The following is a 14,711-nucleotide window of genomic DNA, read 5'->3' as shown; positions in this document are numbered from 1 at the left end:
CCTAAAACCCAAAAAATCCCCAAATCAAAAACCCTTCTTCTTCTTCTTCTTCTTCCTCCCCACTCCCTCTCCTCCTCCCTCTCACACACCCCGCTGCCCCACCATAGCAACCACCCACAATCACCTCACGCCATCGCCAATCGGTCGCCGCCACCGCCCGGCCACTCCCCGCCGACCTCGCCCCGCCTCGCCGCCGTCCAAACCGAGCCACCGGAGACCACCCGCTATCCACCTGAACGCCACCCAGCTGCAACCCGCTGCCCAAACGCCACCCCCACGCCGTCGCACCAACCCAGAACCGCCTAGCCGCCACCACCTCGCGACGCCACACCGTCGGAGACCCCACCGGAAAAATCGTGCCAGAACACCACCGCCATCTCGCCGGAAAACACGCCGGAGGCCCACCCGAAAACTCGCCGGAAAACCGCCGCCGCCTCGCCGGAAAAGAAGATCGCCGGAAAAACGCCGAAAAACGTTGCCATCAACCGAAGCACCACGATGCCAAAGAAACCCCTCGGAACCCGCACCCCGGAGTGGAGCAACGCCGATTACACCGTGATCAGAGGTAAAACACTTGAACCCGACCAATTCTCTCCGGAATTGGTTGATATGCTTAAACATCAAGGGCTTTTAGATCCGTATCTCACCATCAAAGGGGATACGTACCCCGAATTTGTGAAGGAGTTCTATCAACACCTTGTAGCCACCAAACGGGGTGACAAGGTAGAAATCACCACCAAAGTTCGTGGCAAGGAAATTGTGCTTTCCGAAGGCCGTTTGGCCAAGCTCTTGAAATTGACCACCACGGGTGTGTCTAACTATGACCGAAAGGGGTGGATTGATACCCAAAATACGGGATACAAGGACTACCTCGGGTACCTACTCGGGAAGGAGGACGGGTTCACCTCGGCCACACGGCCAAACCGGAAGTGGCTATCGGCAGAACAAAAGATATTGGTTATGATTGTAACCGATAGCCTCTTGCCCACCAATAATAAAAGCAAGGACGTAGGGAGCCTAGAGTGCACCTTTGCTTATCTCTTGAAACATAAAATCAAGTTCAACCTGCCGGCACTCATGCTAAAGCACATGGAATTCTGCAAGACAAACAACCGGCTTAGTCTACCCTACGGGATGATCCTAAGTTGGATCATGGAAAAGAAAGGGGTGGACCTATGCCACACCGAGGTCAAAACCGCCAATGGTATGGTTTTCAATGCTCAAAACCTTCGCCGCAACGACATCTACTACACCGAAGGGGGACATTACCTCACCCTCGAAGAAATTTGCCAAAAACCCGAGGAAGAGCGGAGAGAATTGGTTGACCGGTTGGACATCTCCAACAAGAAGCTCAAGCGAGCCATGCAAGATTGTGGGGGCTCGGAGGGAAATGAGGAACAGGAGGAGGATGACGGGCCTAACCCGTCAGTGCACCCACGGTCAGGAGGGGACCCGAGGGGACAGGACGAGGGTTCGGTCAATGAGCACATTCTCGCACAACTCAACCGACAGAACCAAATCATGGAAGAAGGGTTCTCATCCTTGATTCGCACCAAACGCGCACTCGATCAGAGGGTGGCAGCAATCGAGGCCGCCTTGGGCACTCGTGGGGCGTCCAGTTCCAGCGCAGGAGACCGAGGTACACCCGGAACTTCTCTACCACAACACCATAAAAAGTTCAGCCTACCCCAAGCCAAGACAAACGTAAGGCCGCAACCCTAATCAGGAGGCCGAGCTACGAGGTGTCTAGGGGTGAAAGGATGGACTATAACACCGGGCTTCGGGGACGAAGCCCCTTGTAAGGTGGGGAGAGTGTAACACCCCGTGTTACGACCCCTAAAACCATTTAACTAATTAATCAATAGCCCAAGAGAAAGAATAAATTATAATGATTAATTAGGGAAAAAGGCCCACCATAGTCCATGGGCCCTCATATATAAACCCAACCCCTAAGCCCAATCCTTAGTTCCAAAAGGAATAGAATTAGCAAACCTATAATATTAGTTCCTAATTAGGACTCCTAAATATATAAATAGGGGACTTAAGAGGCACCTAGAACTCCCCACAAGATTAACGCCCCACCACCCCAAAAGAGCTCCAAGAATCCCCTTAGGAGAAATCAAGAAAGCAAGGAAGCTTAAAGAAAGATCCTTCATAGCCAAGGAATTAATTAAGGCTAAGAGGTAACCCATGTCTCAACAAAACCTATTTTCATAGCTATGATTCCCCCTTAGGGTTTCCCCATATTATTGTGATTGGCGAGATATGATGATGATTATTAATGTTTGATGTGATGATCCCATGAGGGATCTTGATAATCTTGATATTGGGAGATTCTTGATAATTATGGTGTTCTTGATGATTATATGGAGTTCTTGATGATTATGTGTTGTTCTTGATAATTGTGTGATGTTCTTGATGCTTATGTGTTATTCTTACCGAATCTTGCAATTAGAAGACGAATTGTATCCTTGTTGATATAAAAGTGATTAGAACCCTAGGTTGTATCGTATGTTATGATTCTTGGATTGTGGGGTGGGGAAATCGCATGTTTGGGTGTTGATTATGTCTAGGAAAGCATGATAGGTTATGAGCCGTTCGTTTCTCGTATTTGATCCGTCAATTGTCTACGTGTTGTCATTAATTACGTCGTAAAGTGTCTAAGCATGGTTTCGGGTTCCACAACGGTTCCCGGGGCGTATTGTGTGATAAGAGTCAGTGGGGGGTAGGGGACCCGCCACCTACCCACGGCCGAGAACACCTTCCCGGGCTCTATATATTTTCGTATTTTTGTGACACTCTTATCCCCAAAATGATTTTCCAGCTTCGGGGACGAAGATTCTTTAAGGGGGTGAGGATGTGACACCCCGTATTTTCTTAAAATAAATTATAGTCCCAATAATAAATATTTTTATTAAAAATATTTATATAGCTATTTATTCTAAAAGGGCCTGGGTCTACCTATTATTGTGAACCTGTATTTTGACTATTTTCATACCCAAATGAATTAAGCCCAAAAATATAATTATTTATTGTAAAAGTCTTGAACCCAAATAACTAAGCCCATGAGTATATATGTGTTATTATTTTGTATGCCAAAATATATGTATGTAAGGTGTTTGATCCAAAAGTTTTACCCAACCCAATTTCCTAATCCAATTCTAGTCTATCCCATGGCCAAGTCACTTTTTAAATCTAAATGTTGAGCCAATATAGTAACCCTATCTTTAGCTTTAATATGTATGCGTATGAAGAACTGAGAATTCAACATGTTTCTTCGGTACCCCTTAGCAAGCTAGCCGCACCCCATCTTCCCCAAACAATTCGACGATAAAGTTACCCTTCCCTCTCCCTTCCTTCGACCTTGCCTCATCCTTGGAAGAGTTCTCGACCAACAATGGCGACAGGGAGGTGAACATCAGCAACAAGCATCGGCGATCTCTGTTTCCGGTCTCCCTTCGCTCGGCAGGAGGCGTGGCAGGGGCGTCAGCAACGGTCTTCTTCGGCGAGCTCGGCCAGCTACAGTGGCGGTCCCGACGGTCTCTCGACGTGAACAGAGCTCCTCGACATTCTTTTCTCGTCGACGTCGGTGGAGCTTCGGACAACACAACAGTACTAGCTCCTCCCTTCCTCGTCTTCCCGGCAGCGGCTTGGTTGACGCACAAGCTTATCCTCTCCTCGGCGGCGAGTTTCGGAGTGGCGTTGGCAGCAGAGAAGCAACAACAACAACAAGAGATGGAGGAGGCAGTTTGGCGTTACGGGTCGCGGCAGCTGCAGTGTCGTACTCTCCTCCGACGAATCTTCCGGCAGTGCGTTAGGCGTGGAGGGTGAACGTGGTGCAGCTTGGTGAGACGGGAGGCCGCGAGTGGTGGTGTGCCTGCCGTTCCACCCGCGACTTTGGCTGCTTAAGGAAGACGAAGAAGATGAATGGGGTGAGCTGCTACATTTTTTTCTTGCTTGCTTAGTAGTTAAATAGTTTTGTTGTTGATTAGGTTACCAAAGTGTTGCTTGGTTTAGTGGTAAGACAGTGGTTGGTGTTTATGGGGTGGCTAAAGTTCAATTCTCACAGAGCCTTAAGCAGTAGTTATTAGCGTAATAATTAGTCTTGTTGCTGCTTAGTTCTTAATATGATGCTTAAGCTAGATGGTTACGGGTGGTCAATCTTAAGAGGGACTATGGTTCAAATCCCCTTAGTTATAATTAGTACTTTTGTTAATAGTTGAGATCCGGTTTAATTCACAGGTTCCCGGTAGCTTGGCTTTTTGAGTTGAGCCTAAGTTGGCGTTGTTTTTGGATGTTAAGCGAATGAGGTAACCCATGCTTTACAAAACCTATTTTCTTACTTATATGATGATTCTTGGCTTCTATTTATGAATCTTGTGTTGATTTGTGAGATTTGATGCATTCTCTTGTGGTGATGCATATTTAGAGCTTGTTCTTAGGGTTCTCGAATGCCATTGCATCGCTATGTCTTGGGTTCAAGTCATATTATTGTTGTGTGTGAGATTTTGGGTGTTTTGGACTTGAACTTGGCTTTGTTGATGAATTTCCCCGAAGGGAAAATTGTTGTGCAGGGTATGTACCCCGCGGGCAGAAGCACGGGTAGGGCACTACCCATGGCCCCACCCGCGGGGAACATGTATGATGATTGCGTGGATTTGTTCCCCGTGATCCCTTCTTCTTGGTATTTGATGTTTTAGCCTCCCGTTGTTGAATTGTTGAGCTTTTGTGAATCTTCTTGATGTTTCGTATGTCTAGAACGATGAGTTAGGAATCCATGTTAGGATTTGGTGTCTTGAATCGTGCTAATGATCCAACCTTGTGATTCGTTGGATTGATGTTGAGTCTTTGTGGTTCATTGGAACTATTTTGGTTTACCCGTTTGATATGCATGCTAGTCTTGGTGTCATTGATGCTAGTATGTGTTGTTTGTCCCTTTCTATTGAGGATTGGCAACTCGTGTTGCCAATCATATTGATATTGGATTGAGGTCCATTGTTGTTGTTGAGTATTGTTTCATGTCCTTCAATGAAACCTCTTAATTGAATCCCTTGATGTGATCCCATGTGTATGATTAATCCTTGATTAAGATATTGTTGAGCTTATCCCTTGTTGTACGCACTTTGTGTGGAATCTAGGTGTTGTTGTATCTCTAGATTCCTTGTGTATTAACTCTTGTTCAGATGATGGATTGATGTGATGAGATGATTGAGCAGGTAAAGTGGACTGTGTGGGGACTTATGAGTGAATGGATCGGTATTGAAGCTCCGGGTGGCCGTTTGGATACTTTACTCGTGGGCAACATGAAAAACTTATCCCCGTTGCCAGAGAGGGTAGCTAACCCGTTGAGCTTGGAATCTCAATAGGGGGTTTATACACTTAAAGTTGCTAGCTCTATTTCCATTGGGGTACGGTCCTTGTCATTGTGATGACACTATGCATGTGATCCGGGTCGTTGCGATGACTACGTGATACATGTTTGTTGATGATTTGGAGCCCTCCACACTGATCCACTATGAATCGAGCCGTGGTGTTGACTCCATGGTATATGAACTTGGAACTATGATATTTGTGACATGAAGTTGTCACTGTAGCATGTAGCTGTGAATGTGTGAATGTGTTTCTTTGCTATTGAGCATGTCTTGATGTATTCTACTTTGTGATCAGTAGAATACATCTTGAGTTGTATTGTTTACAGTAGGTATTCTTGTCTTGTTGTTATCGTAGGGATGTTGATTTCCCTTTTCCTTTGAGAGTGTGAATGAGTCTTTGAAGTTGACTTCACTCTTTGGCTTTTGAAATGATATATACTGTATTCCGTTTCGAAAATGGTTTCGACTAGTTTAGGTCGACCTTCCACCCGTACCAACCTCCGGGTCGAGCCGACCCCTCGGTTTGTCCCATATCTATTCTTGGGCTTGCTCCATTTTCTTCTTGGGCTTCTCTTCTTCTTCTGGGCTTGATCTCTTTTCTTCTTTGGCTTTTCTTCTTCTTCTGGGCTTGATCTCTTTTCTTCTTGGGCCCCGAGCCCACGGGGTTCACACCCCATCAGACTTTAGGATATTAAGCTTGAAATCTAGGTATTTAAGAACATGGGGTTCAGGAAACTTAGCACACACGGTGAGATTGTGAGCTTACCTATCATTACGTAACTTTCCCCTCACTCTAGTCTACACTTAATTTAAAGAACCCCCCCTACGCTTATCGCATCAAGGTAAGTGTGCAACACACTAACTCATCATTACGATAAACATTGGCCCTGTAGGCCATCAGCATGGCACCAAACAGAAGGCAATCAAGGACCCCCGAACCCACCACTCACGATCCTCTGGCTCAAAATCTACAGCAGCTAACTCAGGTCGCCCAGGCACTGAGCGACGTAGTCCTCCGTAACAACAACCGACCACCACCACCGCCAAACGCAAACTCGGATGTCACTCGACAAGTCTCAAACCATCGGCCACCCACCTTCTCGAGGGAAGAGGACCCCACAATCCTCGAAGAATGGATCCAAACCTTCGACAAAATCCTCGGCTTAGTGTAATGCCCAGAGGAGCGCCGCGTAGAGATAGCCTCATTCTACTTCGGACACGAGGCAGGCCTTTGGTGGATCCACGAGGGACCCAATTATAGGCAAGAACTGGGAAAGCCTAAAAGCACGACTGCGAGCCCGCACACGTAAGAACAACCATGTACGAAGAATTCCTCCACTTAAAACAAGGGATGGCCACCGTCAGGGAATACCACAAACGATTCCTCGAGCTGGCCCGTTTCGCACCAAAATTAGTTCCTACGGAGACAACCAAGATAGAGAAGTTCATGTCAGGCCTCAAATTCGAAGTCCGAAAAGCCCTAATCGTGAGCAGACCCCGAACCTTCAACGAAGCTTACACCAGCGCTGCCAACCACTATCGAATCCAACTACTACAAAGGGGAGTTCAGGAGCAGATCTGTAAAAGAAACACGGGAGGTGGGGCGCCACCCATGAAAAGGATTAGAAACGACCCTAACACGAGACCAGTCAACCCAGCCAGTCAAGGGCCGCCCATGAGAAACAACGAAGCAAACACCAGACCCTTCCTTTGTCAAAGATGCAACAAGGACCATAAAGGCAAGGATTGCCTGGGAAACCCCTGGCGATGCTTCAACTGCGGGGGAGAAGGACTCAAGTCTCTCCAGTGCACTCAACCACCGAACTCGCGCGCTACAATCATGGGCCAACACAGGGGCGCAAACAATCAAGGGAATTACGGTGCTCCTGGAAAAGTATTCGTCATGAGCCGCACTCAGGCCGATCATGAAAACGAGGGAAACTTCGACGAAGAAAACGTGGCCTCGGGAGACGAGGACCCTGCAAATCAATCAGAAGAAAATCAGGGAGAAGAATTCTGCCTAGGATGACCAGTGAACCACTGTAAACCACCCTCGTAGTGAAACTGCTTGTTTAGTTTAGTTATCAAGAAATTTTTATAAATAAAAGACAGAGTCAATTAAATAGAAGGACTAAACATCCCCCACAAACCCACGAGCCGCAAAAATCCACAACACAATGAAGGCACCTCTTACCACTTTGGGTCAAAAGAAGGATAGGAAATGATCCAAAAAGATGCACAACAAAAAAAAACTAATGCTATCAATGGGAATGGAACCTTGGACCTCTTACTTATAAGATGAAAGTCTTAACCACTAGGCTAAGCATGTTTCATGAAACCTCAAGGGAACACTCCCTTTTTAAACCCCTCTAAATCCCTAAAAACCCACAAAATCCCCAAATCAAAAACCCTTCTTCTTCCTCCTCCCACACACCTCCTCTCTCTCTCCCTCTCTTTCCCTCCAAGCACCGCCGGCATCACCCCCGACACACACCCCCCGACCTACCGCCTTTCCGCTGTCAACCACCCGGCTACCGACCGCCTCGCTCCCACCGACGACCCGTCGCTGCCATCACGCTGCCCGCCGACCACCAATGTAGCACCACCACGACCGACGCCCGCCTTCACCGTCGCACGCCTAGCCAACTCCCACTGCCAACACGGCCTCCTGCTCTGCCCAGGACAGCCGCTCCCTCGCCGTCAACTCCGAATCTCCGCCGAAGTCGAGCTGCGTCACTGCCTCGTCGCCAGAACCCCGTCGGAGTTTCGTCGGAGCCTCACCGGAAAAGCATTATCGGTAAAACACTACCTTGGAAAATCTCGCATTGCCGAAAAAGCCCATTGGTACCCGAACCCCGGAGTGGAACAACGTTGACTACACGGTGATCGGAGATAAAGCCCTCGAACCTGACCAATTCTCTACGGAATTAGTCGATATGCTTAATTTCCAAGGGCTTTTGGATACCTATCTCGCAATCAAATGAGATACGTATCCCGAGTTGGTGAAGGAATTCTATCGCCACTTCATAGCCATCAAATGAGGGGACAAGTTGGAAGTCACCTCCAAGGTCCGGGGCAAAGAAATAGTGCTCTCCGAAGGCTGTTTGGCCAAACTACTGAAACTGACCACTACGGGTGTGTCAGACTATGACCGAAAGGCATGGATCGGTACCCAAGGCACGGGGGTACAGGGATTACCTCGGGTACCTATTAGGAAAGGAAGATGGCTTCACCTCGGCCACCCGGCCAAACAGGAAATGGCTAACCGCCGAACAGACGTTGCTAGTCATGATTGTAACTGACAGCTTGTTAATTATATATATATGTTTGGGTGAGGTTTTGCATGTTCGGGTGTTAATTATGTTTAGAAGTCATTTTAGGATGTATTTAAGGTGATCCTTGATTTTGATCCATTAGTTGACTACGTGGTGTCGTCGTTTGTGTTTAAAAGTACCTAGACATGGTTTCAGGTTCAACGAAAGATCCCGGGACCAAAGTACTACAAAAGAGTCAGTGGGGGGTAGGTGGGGGTAGGGGAACCCGCCACCTACCCGCTGCCCCCTTTGGTGCCGCCGGCAGCGGGCAGGCGATTGCCCGCCGGGCAACCTGTAACACCCCGAAATTTTAGAACATTTAAAACTTATAAAATAAGGGTGAAGTCTCATTAATTCCCAAGAACGAAGCATAAAAAGTACGCGGTGCTATGCCACACCTGAGCTGGAGAACTCAGGTGCATCGGCCAACTAACTAATATCCTCAATAAAGTAAATGCATAACATGGCACGCAGACCAAAAAGGGAAACTATCTACTTCTATACTCCAAGATCTAGCGCGCTCCAGTGACTTATTCTTCTACGCCTGAAAGCCAAATATATATGTTCAGCGAGAGATGCTGGTAACCCACTCCAACGAGTTGAAATACAATACATATATATATATATATATATATATATATATATATATATATATATATATATATATATATATATATATATATATATATATACATAGATATACGAAAAGTCATTTCGAAGCATGAAGATATATCTTAAGAGACTCTAGCTTTCAAATCAGGGAACCGACTCGAAAAATAGGGGTACACACAGTCTACAATCATAACCAAGCATATACAATTCTCACATCGGAAACAGTCATAGATAAGCACAACCAATAATCACAATTAAGCATTACTAGCAAGAGCCCTATGGTCACGTTTCCATAACAGTCATATCATCAATCCTTCGCATCTCATCATATAGCACACTTTGTTGGCGCCACAGGACCAATCGCATGCCCATACATGAGGGTCAGCGCATATAGCTCTGACACGGCCCCGCAGCACCCTGCCCCGTCTCACACTACGGAGGGGTCGATCGCAACCGACCGATGAGCCGCATCTCTATATAATATTTATATACCTGACCGGTCTTTACCAGCTTGGTTAACAGTCAGGATGGTTCTCAACCCATTCAACTGCCCGTATAGTAGACCTTTGTCCTATATAATATTTATATACCTGACCGGTCTCTACCAGCCTGGTTAACAGTTGGGATGGTTCTCAACCCATTCAACTGCCCGTATAGTGGACCTTTGTCCTATATAATATTTATATACCTGACCGGTCTCTACCAGACCGGTTAACAGCCGGTATGGTTCTCAGCCCACCCAACTGCTCGTATAGCCCTATTGATCTCAACCAAATCGGGGTAACATGCACACATAACACATAGCAAGCACATGCAACCCACATTAACACATTGGGAAGGGGGAGAAACGTATAACAAAACCTATGCGTGATCCTTCACATACTAAGGGGTTCATGTTTCTTTCACCTAGGTCAACGAGATACCAATTCAACTAGCATGCAATATATAAGACTCATACGGCTCACGAACGGTACCCGAAAATAAAACTAGACATAGGCACGATAGACGGTGTCCGTTGGGACACCACGGGGGTCGGGGGAACATCAAACGGGGAAGCCGGGATCCCGAAGTGGGGTACAAACCAGCAGGTAGCCGGTGGGTGAGGGGTCACCCGCCGGTTGCCCGCCGGCGTTTTACTATTCCGGGCAGCGGGTGTCCGGCGGGCAGCTGCCCGCCCGCCGGCTGCCCGCTGCCGGCGTTGCCCGACTAGGCCGCGGGTAGGTGGCGGGTCCCCTACCCCCCACTGACTCTTTTTCACCAAAAACGCCCCGGGAACCTTCGTGGAACCCGAAACCATGCTTAGACACTTTCAAACGCAATTGATAGCACACGTAGACAATTAATGGATCAAAATCAAGAAACAAACGGCACATAACCTATCATGCTTTTCTAACATAATCAACACCCAATCATGCGAATTCCCACCCAATATACCAAGAGTAATACCATACGAATCCCACAATATAACCTAGTGTTCTAATTATTTTTAAATCAACAAGAACACAATTAATTAAGATTCGGTAAGAATATCATATAAATACCAAGAACATCATACAATCATTAAGAACATCAAGAACACCATATAATCATCAAGAACGTCATATAATCATCAAGAACACCATAATTATCAAGAACCTCTCCTGATCAAGATTATCCATGGAATCATCCCACCAATCATAAATAATAATATCACAAATAATCAATACACAATAATATGGGGAAATCCTAAGAGGGGAAACATAGCTATGAAAGTAGGTTTTGTTGAGACATGGGTTACCTCTTAGCCTTAATTAACTCCTTGGCTATGAAGGGTCTTTCTTTAAGCTTTCTTGCTTTCTTGATTTCTTCTAAGGGGATTCTTGGAGCTCTTTCGGTGGTGAGAGATTATTGTGGTGGGCGTTCTAGGTGCCTCTTAAGTCCCCTATATATATATATTTAGGAGTCCTAATTAGGAACTAATATTATGGGCTTGCTAATTCTATTCCTTTTGGGACTAAGGATTGGGTTTAGGGATAAGGGCCCATGGACTATGGTGAGCCTTTCCTAATTAATTATTGTGATTTAATTCTTTCTTTTGGGTAATTGGTTAAATGATTAATTGGTTTTAGGGATCGTAACACGGGGAGTTACACTCTCCCCCCCCCCCCACCCCCCTTACGAGGGGCTTCATCCCCGAAGCCCGGTGTGTTAGTCCATTCTTTCACCCCTAGGCATCCCGCATCTTGGCCTCCCGGTTGGGAATGTGGCCCCACGTTTTGCCTTAGCTGGGGTAGACTGGATTTCTGGTGGTGATGTGATAGAAGAGTTTTGGGTCTTCCTCGGTCTCCTGCTCCTGAGCTGGACGCCCCGCAAGTGCCCAAGGTGGCCTCGATTGCTGCCACCCTCTGATCTAGTGCGCGTGTCGTACGGATCAAGGATGAGAACCCTTCCTCCATGATTTGGTTTTTCCGTTTGAGCTGTGCGAGTATGCGTTCATTGATTGAGCCCTCGTTTTGCTCCCTTGGGTTCCCTCCTGATCGTGGTTGCACCGACGGGTTGGGTTCATCATCCTCCTCCTGGTCCTCATTTCCCTCCAGGATTCTGCAATCTTGCATTGCCCGTTTGAGCTTCTTGTTGGAGATGTCTAATTGGTTGACCCATTCTCTTCGTTCATCCTCGGGTTTTTGGCAAATTTCTTCGAGGGTGAGGTAATGTCCTCCCTCGGTGTAGTAGATATCATTGCGGCGTAGGTTCTGGGCGTTAAAACCATGCCATTTGCGGTCTTGACCTCGGTGTGGCTTAGGTCCACCCCCTTTTTCTCCATGATCCAACTTAGGATCATCCCGTAGGGTAGGCTAAGTCGGTTGCTTGATTTGCAAAACTCCATGTGTTTTAGCATGAGGGCGAGCTTGTTGAACTTGATTTTGTGTTTCAAGAAGTAGGCAAAGGTGCACTCTAAACTTCCTACGTCCTTGCTCTTATTATTGGTGGGCAAGAGGCTATCGGTTACAATCATAACCAATATCTTTTGCTCCGCCGATAGCCACTTCCGGTTGGGTCGCGTGGCCGAGGTGAACCCGTCCTCTTTCCCGAGTAGGTACCCTAGATAGTCCTTGTACCCTGTGTTTTGGGTATCGATCCACCCCTTTCGGTCGTAGTTTGACACACCCGTGGTGGTCAATTTCAAGAGCTTGGCTAAACGGCCTTTGAAAAGCACGATTTCCTTGCCGCGGACCGTGGTGGTGATTTCTAGTTTGTCACCCCGTTTGATGGCTACAAGATGTTGATAGAATTCTTTCACTAATTTGGGGTACGTATCCCCTTTGATGGTGAGATATGTATCCAAAAACCCTTGGTGTTTAAGCATATCAACCAATTCCGGAGAGAATTGGTCGGGTTCAAGGGTTTTACCTCCGATCACGGTGTAATCGGCGTTGCTCCATTCCGGGGTGCGGGTCCCGAGGGGTTTCTTCGGCATTTCGACGGGCGACGTTTTTCCGGCGGGTCTCCGGCGTGATTTTTTTTCCGGCGAGGGCGGCGACGGTGGGGCGGAGTCCATGCGACGGCTTGGTGAGGTGGGTGATGGTCTCCGATGGCGTGGGGCGTCAGTGGCAGCGGGTGGAGCTTGGGCAGGTGGCGGGCGGCGTGTTGCGGGCGATCTTCGGGCGAGGTGGTTGGGCGGTGGTGCAGCGGTGCAGGGCTGTCGGGAGGTGGTCGGACGGCGGCGGCGTTCGGCTGGCGGTGGTGCGGGTGGACGATGGGGTTTCTATGGTGGGGGGTGGTGAGTTGCGTGAGAGAGGGAAGGGAAGGAAGTGGGGAAGAAGAAGGAGAGGAAGAAGAAGAAGAAGAAGGGTTTTTGATTTGGGGATTTTGTGGGTTTTAGGGATTTGTGGGGTTTTAAGAAGAAAGTGTCCCCTTGAGGTTTCAAGAAACACTCATGGGCTAGTGGTTAAAGCTTTGGTCACTTAAATGGGGGGTCTCCTAGTGGTAACTTTAGTCTTTTTGATGGTATGGTCTTTGTCTTTTTCCTTCTTTTGTCTTCTAGTGGTGAGGGCTTGGCTAGTTTGTATAGTTTTAGTTTTACCCCTGTAAGTAGGACCGAATTTCGAACTAATCTTTATTGATAATATTTCCGAAGTAATTAAGCTAAGTAAGTAGTTCTACTACGAAGGTGATTACAAAGAAATTGCCATCCTATCCTAGACAGAATTCGTCTTCTTGGTTTTCTCCCACGGGGTTTGCGTGGTCCTTGTCTTCTGGGGTTAGGTTTCCTTCCTCGAGATTGCTCTCGTTCCCGAGGTCGGCTTGAGTGCGGCTCATGACGAATATTTTTCCGGGAGCGCCGTAGATTCCCTGGTGAGCGGTGCCCCCATGTTGTCCCATGGTGGTAGTGCGTGGTCTTTGGGGTTGGGTGCAAAGGAAGGCCTTGTGTCCTTCCTCTCCGCAGTTGAAGCATCGCAAGGGATTGCCCATGCAATCCTTGCCTCTATGGTTCTTGTTGCATTTCGGGCAAGGAAAGCATCTGGTGCTAGCGTCGTTGTTCCCCAGAGGTGGCCTTTGGTTGGTCAGGTTACTTGGTCTTGTGTTGGCGTCGTTTCTTGTTCTCTTTACTGGTGGTGCCCCTCCTCCGGGGTTCCTCTTTTGTATTTGTTCCTGAACCCCGCGTTGGAGTAGTTGGATTCGGTAGAGATTAGCGGCACTGGAGTAAGCCTCGTTGAGAGTCCGAGGTCTGCTTACCACTAGTGCTTTTCGGGCTTCAAAGTTGAGGCCCGATACGAATCTCTCTATTTTGGTTTCCTCGGTGGGGACTAGTTTTGGTGCGAAGCGTGCTAGTTCAAGGAATCGTTTGTGGTATTCCATGACGGTAGATGTCCCTTGTTTCAGATGGAGAAACTCTTCGTACATGGATGCTCTTACGTGTGTTGGATAGAATCGCTCTCGTAGTCGCGTTTTGAGTTGTTCCCAGTTGAACCCCGGTTCTTGTTGGTGAGTGGGACCCTCGTGGATCCACCAAAGATCGGCCTCGTGTCCGAAGTAGAATGAGGCTATTTCCACGTGGCGTTCTTCTGGGCATTCTACCAACCCGAGAATTTTGTCGAGGGTTCGGATCCATTCCTCCAGGATTACGGGATCCTCTTCTCCTGAGAACGTGGGTGGTCGATGGTTAGAGACTTGTCGGGCGAAGTCTACGTTTGCGTTCGATGGAGGTGGTGGGGGCCTGTTGTTGCGGAGAGCCACGTCGCTTAGTGCTTGGGCGACTTGTGTTAGTTGTTGTAGTGTTTGGGTTAGGGGGTCGTGTGCGGCGGGTTCTGGAGTCCTTGATTGTCTTCTGTTGGGTGCCATGCTGTCGTCTTCCTGGGTCAATGTTTATAAGAATGTTAAATTGGGGCTTGGTGTCCTTCTTCGACGTGATAAGTGCGGGAAAGTTGCCGTC

The 14,711-nt window shown here is 47.7% G+C and overlaps 1 long non-coding RNA gene across 1 annotated transcript in view; it reads left to right on the top strand.

The window, feature by feature from the left end:
• Positions 1 to 3,270: 3,270 nt before the first annotated feature.
• LOC109173969 overlaps positions 3,271 to 14,711 on the top strand; it is a 14,969-nt gene continuing 3,528 nt past the window's right edge. Inside the window, exons 1-2 of the long non-coding RNA XR_002052988.1 lie at positions 3,271 to 3,932; positions 4,243 to 4,310. This is a non-coding gene — a long non-coding RNA (uncharacterized LOC109173969). The remainder of the gene's footprint in view (positions 3,933 to 4,242; positions 4,311 to 14,711) is intronic.

The sequence above is a fragment of the Ipomoea nil genome, unplaced genomic scaffold, assembly GCF_001879475.1.
Source record: "Ipomoea nil cultivar Tokyo-kokei standard unplaced genomic scaffold, Asagao_1.1 scaffold0510, whole genome shotgun sequence".
Classification (NCBI taxonomy): Eukaryota; Viridiplantae; Streptophyta; class Magnoliopsida; order Solanales; family Convolvulaceae; genus Ipomoea; species Ipomoea nil.
This window is presented reverse-complemented; position numbering and strand designations above follow the sequence as displayed.